Below are 6,664 nucleotides of genomic sequence, written 5' to 3'. Positions count from 1 at the left end.
GGCAAATATATATATTTTTTTTTTTTTTTTTTTCTCCGAACTTCTTTACCCATTTTTAATATGAACCTCAGAACCTCTGAGAACAGAACCTCAATTCATTAATGCAATTAAGTTTTATTGATTTTTATGACTATTTATTTTTTCAACCTCTGTCGCTCAACTATTCAGTGGTACTGAATTATATGGATCCTTCAGAACAATATGCAGAGCTGCTGGTGCTGCACCACTAGGAACAGCACAACGTTTTACAGATGTGTTCACATTTTACAATTACCAAGAGCTATTCTGGTGTTTAGGAATAATAGCATCTGTCCCATCAAACTTGTATGTGGCTCCACTTCAGTGTTCTAGTCTTTATTTGGCATATCAGCAGCTGACAAACATCACCTACCACCATCTATCACGACACCCTGCGTCCATCCGTCTGTCTCGCTGTCCCCTTGCTTTTCCAGGATGAACGCTCAAGATCCTGTTGAGTATCAGACAAATGGGTTTTTTACTTATTTCATTCCCACTAGTCTTTGGGAGCTGTGACATGACACACTCTTCCCACATGAGCACCAAGCCGCCTTTCACCTGGGTTTATTTACACTATCATTAGAGAGGGAGAGGTTCCCCTGACCAGCTCCATCAGAACACTCTCTCGCTCTCTCCGTCTCCCACTTACCTGACATTGATCCTGTGGAAAAATATACAGAAGACTCACTTAGTTCTGAAACACTTACATTCACACACACACTTACACAGAGTTAAAAATATGCATTTGCAATTTCTTTGTTTTACTGCGCTTACATGTATAAAATTAAAAGGCCAATTAATAAGTCAAATTAGATTAGATCGTTTTTTTTCTCTCTCTCGGCATGTTTTATGCATTTTGTTTGCACCACTTCAATTTAGCGGTTATTTGAAATATCAATAAGCAGTGAAGCACTAACTAACTATTTATTTGTTTATTTATTTATTAAATAGTGCACATTAAAAAGATTCATTAGAAACGTCTTTATTTTGCTGCGCCTTTTAATAAGTCAGATTAGATATATTTTGTATTTGATATTTTTTTCTCTGCATGACTTAGATTTGTCTTCTTTTTTTTTTTAATCTATAAGCTGAGAAGCATTTTTGTTATCTTTTATTGTTCTGAAACACATTGACACACACACACTTAGAGTTAAACATGCATTTGCATTTTTGTAAAATTAAAAAGCCATTTAATAAGTCAGATTAGATTTGCTTTGTATTTTGGCTACTGGATTCAAGCTGTCTATAAGCAAGACTGTATTTGAATCAGATTTAGACGTTGTGGCAAACTGCACATGGCGAGGTCAAGAATTTTGTGTTTCACGCTTCTTGGCAATTTGGTGTCAATTTCAGAACCATGCAACCCCAGTGTTATTTTGGACAGGAGTATTTCTGAACACGCTCGTAAATGAGGATTTTGACTGATTCAGGCTTTGGCAGGTAAGAGCATACGTGGGACAAACACAACCATTTGAAAAAAAAGATGTGGCTCTCTAAATTTAAGTGCACTTAACTGCCTTGTTACGGGATCCTCGGTCTGTTTAGGTTGTAAGGTTTCTGCCGGTTTCTGCCAGCTGTACAGAGTCCAGTTTGAGGAAACCATAGAACATATTCTGTCTAAAAGAACAGATACGATTGTGGTGTGCAGATAAGAATTTGTTGGTATAGAGTTCAGAAGTCAGAAAACTCGAGGTAACTAGCAGCTGAAAGCAGAGATCAACAGTAAGCTTTTTTTTTTTTCTGCTTGCCTTGTTAAGTCAGTAGATCAGTTTTCCACTTGCCCTACAAAAAATTTCACTGGCCCCCAACATAAAAACTAAATTAAATTATTAAATTAAATATTTAAAATTACACATACATTTTGATTCCACTTGATATGACTCCTCTAAGATTGTCTGTTGTTTTTTATTTTTAGAATTTAAATGCACAATTTAACATTTACATTTATGATGTAACTTTTCTTATTGTTAGTCACTTTTCATACATATATTTATATTTTCCATCAAATGTTGTTTTTTACACTTTTATTGGAAAATTATGGCATGATGAAACATCACATCACACACACACACACACACACACACACACACAACTAAAGCTACATCTTTAGTCTACACTAAATTATAGAGTAATTTTTACACAGGTACGGCATTTTTATAATGTTAATGGCAGCATCTGGGAAGTGTATACGTACAAGGATGAATTGGATGGATTGCAGATTAATAGATTGAGGTGTTGAGTAGCACAGAGCATATAGAACGGAAAAAAAGAGTGTGAATAGGAAGGATGTGCGGATGGATGAGTGGATTGTTTTGGTATTCTCTCATCCTGTGAGGCCCTGTGAGTCAGATACCACATCCTTCAGCTGTACTGAGGTGAAAAGCAGCACTTTTTTCCATCATAAAACAAAAAACATTTAAACATCCTCTGTTTATTCCACACACCTGATTTCACAAGTTTTCCTTCCTTCTGCCTGTTTTGCTGAAGAAGAGTTCCATCAGTTAAACAAAAATCTCATTCCTACTGCGGTTGGTTCATGCCACCTGACAGACATGCAAGCACATATTGCAAAAGATGGTGAAAGTAAAACATACGTGTGTACACAAATAAGCACAGACATGGATTGTGCTGATCTTCCTGGCTGTCATAGTTCAGTGATGTCATTTGGAAGATCCCTGTTCCAGAGACTGTCAGACAGGTTACGCATCAGACAGGTGCTGCATTCAACACACATTCATGAATGGATCATGACATCAGAGAGAAAATGCACTGTTTAAACACAGCTTGCTGCCACAATGCTGGACGGAGACATTTTTAGCACATTACTATAGAGTTGCTGAGGTTTTCAGAGTGGCTGCTACATTGTAAAAAAAAAAAAAAAAAAGGAATTGTGGAGAAAATGTAACAATTAAACACAACCTGATGCATTTAGATTTTTAGGTTTTCTCAACTATTTAAAAACTTGTATTAACTTTGTTTGGACAATTTGAATTTGTTCGTTCACTAAATGCAAAATGTTAGCCGTATTCAGCCAATAAATTCATCAAGACAAGGACAGATTACATGTTTAATAACTTAGGGAGATAAACGTTTAAAAAAATAAGGACAAAGACACACACACACACATATGTGTGTGTGTATATATATATATATATATATAACAGAGTGGTGCATCAGGTGGCTTCTACTTTGTCCCATGATAGGCCAACAGCACATGAATCATCAATGAATGAGCGGCGCCAGGTTTGCCTCGGCCGGCCTTGCGTCCATTTCCCCTGGGCAGGTCTTCACAGTATGGTGGCCTTCGGTAACGATGTTGGCCAAAGGCCGCATGGCAGTGAGGCCATTGACTTCCTCGTTGGAGATTCGGTCATGATAGTACATTTTTAAGATCCGGCGTAAACATCTTTGTTGGAAAACTCTGAGCCGTGTAGCGATCGCTGCGGACGACTTCAACATCTCACTAGTGTAGATGGCCGTCGGGATGACAATCGAGTTTAGGAGGCGAGTCTTCATTTGCAAAGCGATGGTCGCTGACCTCCAGATGGGCATAAGCTGTCACATAGTTGCAGATGCTTTTCCAATCCGTCATGAGACGTCCTTGGCCGAGCCGCCGTCTTGGTCTGTAATGCTGCCGAGGTACATAAAATAATCGACTTCTTTAAGCGGTTGCTGAGCAACAAGGACGGGGATAGGGTGTGGGCATAGCCCACATGAAGGATTTACTTTTGGAGGCACTGATCCGGAGTCCATATACAGTATATGTATATGTGTGTACTGTATATATATTTTTTTGAAATTTTGTCTTAAAGGAATTAGTCACCCAAAAAAATACTCTCCCTCAGGCCATCCATGATTAAGGCATTTCTTAAATTCAAACTGATGATTGCTTCCTCCAGTGAAAAAGATGTTTTGTTTGAATCAGGAGAGAAATCTGCACAGACCAAAACAAGCCAAAACAGTCCAAAACAGGTCTAAACAAATATGTGGCTGGATTTTGATGTGAGAGACAACAGGAGATGGACTTTTTCATTGGAGTAAGCGTTATTATGGATTATGGACTCATAAACTAGTCAGAAAGAACAGTTTGAAGTTAAAAACTTTTAATGATGGCTTTGTTTCTTACAAACACACAGCTTTTGGCTGCACAAGATATTAATTGATGGACTGGAGTGTTATAAATTACTTGTGGATTATTGTAATGTTTTTATCAGCTGTTTGGACTCTCAATCTGAGGGCACCCATTCACTGTAATGCTGTACTTATCCAAATCTTTTCCCATGAAGAAACAAAATCATCTACATCTTGGATGGGCTGAGTGTGGTTACATTTTCAGCAAATTTTAATTTTTGGTTGAACTATTCCTTTAGGTAACTGTTTTGTTTCAGGCTTCATGTATATGTACATGTATAATTATTATGAAATTGCATATGAGGACCGACATCAAAAGCCTAAATAATGATGATGTGTGAAGCGAACTATGCTGTATTTGTTTCTGAAGGCGCAATCAGTTTACTAAGTAAATATATCTGGGATAGAGTTTAAGACGGTTGCAGACCTCAACACTTCACACAAACCTCAAGAACGATCAACAAATGTAAAAAGATGAGCTCTTAACAGTGACAGTCAGCGGCAATATTTTGAAAACATTAACCTCGTAATTTTTCATGCTGAGAAACTCACAAAACCTTAACATTTAATCAGTATCATTACATTTACACATCTTTGTACAGACAGCTGTGTTTAGCCAGTTTGGACAACATTTGGGGCAATTCTGTGTTTTTTTATGCATTTTCAAGTAATTCAGATTTCTCAGTATTTGTGATTCAATATGTCCCGTGTAGGTGGTTGTGTATCCGTCTGAGTCAACAAAATCCATCCAGAGGTCTCAGCGATGTTCTGAAAACTAGATATATATCCCAGGTCCAGTGTTAGTCTATGAAACTGTATTGTCTGATTGATGAGAAAGTAATTGCACAAGCAGTGTGGAGTGAGTTAATTTAATATCTGTTTATTGTTCGAAGTCACAAAATGCCTTAGATAATCATTTGTGCATCGTCATTCGATAGAAGGCTGAAATCAACAGCATAAAAAATAAAGAAAATAGCATTCAGTACACTGACGTGCAAAACCACAGCATGAACATTGGATATCCACGGCAGCATTGACCTCATCAAAGCAAAGACAGCGTGGCACTGTAAATATATATTATTAGGTGACATTTTGTGCGATGATGACTGGAAGACAAATCCAGTTCTTTGCTCCTCACATTTTCCAGTCAGCCTTTGCCTTGAGAAAAGCCATTGGGCTCACGGACAAGAAGAGTGACAAGTTTTCTTCAGTGAATGATTGGTGGTAACTGAGGCCAGTTTGAATGACGGGCAAATTCAAATTAAACATGAAGCTTCAGACACCACTGGATGCGAGTTGTTTCACCACAGGCATGAGAGTTCACCGGTCCAGCCCAATATAAGTTGATCTGTATGGAGAGGTTTGCCTCAGGCGCTGATGTAATTTGGTGGGAGGTGATTTCAAGTGGTTGACTGCATTTTGTGTTTATGACAATCTGGCACAGGTGCTGTTTATTTGTACCTTCGAGTTGCAAGGGCCTACAATTAACAGTCATTTGAGAGAGGAAGAGAATGGGAATAATGTATCTAATTATGCTCCATTTGCGTGTGCAAATATTTATACAGACTGATGTTTTTTTGTTTCTTTTTATTCAGGCTTTTTTTGTAATACTGTTTATTTCTTTATTTTTCAATTGCCAAAATAAGCTTGTTTTGGGTTGGTACATTTTATTAGGAAAAGTCAAGCAGTGCTCAGTGTAGGCACCATTACCCTTACATATTAGATTTATGAGTCATGTTTAATAATGTGTTTTGGCAAAAGAAAGAGTGATATATACAGAGGGTATAGAAAAGAATCAGCCCCCATTGTATTTACTCAGTGCAACTTATAACATCCAAGTGACAGATACAACACCAACATGTCAGAAAAAAATAAAGCAAATAAAAAACAGAATCACTGAGTTGGAAAAAGAATCACCCCTTGTGTCAGTGTTTTGTTGAAGCACCTTTTGCTTTAATTACAGCCTTTAGTCTGTTGGGATTTGTCTCTACTAACTTTGCACATCTAGACAACTGCTCAAGTTCAGTTCAATTTGATGGTGAGTGTTTGTGGACTGCAGTCTGAGATCTCTTGACAGTGCCTTGCCACCCATAGTTGATTGTTTGCTTCAGTTGCACTACCAAGGCCTGAAATGCTCCAGGAAAGCTCTTTTCATGCTGAGCTGATCAAAATGAGCACAGCTGATCACAGATGAAAGTCAAATGGCTTTGTGTGCCACTGAGAAGGTGATCAGCTACACCTGAGTGAGTTTACAAGTCATTTTTAGAAACGGGGTGATCCTTTTTCCAACTCAGTGATTCAGTTTTTGTTTTTTTTTATTATTTTTTTCTGACATGTTGGCATTATATCTTTCACTTGGATGTTATAAGTTGCATATACATTTTGATTTATTATATTATGAGTCATGATATATATGTTGCTTCTGCAAACACATATATACAATCTAATATTTTTTATATTTAAACATATAAATGTATATTTATTTTTTCCAAGTGAATATATATATATATATATA

Source organism: Sinocyclocheilus anshuiensis, unplaced genomic scaffold (assembly GCF_001515605.1).
Source record: "Sinocyclocheilus anshuiensis isolate Anshui unplaced genomic scaffold, SAMN03320099.WGS_v1.1 scaffold546, whole genome shotgun sequence".
NCBI classification, from domain to species: domain Eukaryota; kingdom Metazoa; phylum Chordata; class Actinopteri; order Cypriniformes; family Cyprinidae; genus Sinocyclocheilus; species Sinocyclocheilus anshuiensis.
Note: the sequence above shows the minus strand (reverse complement) of the source record.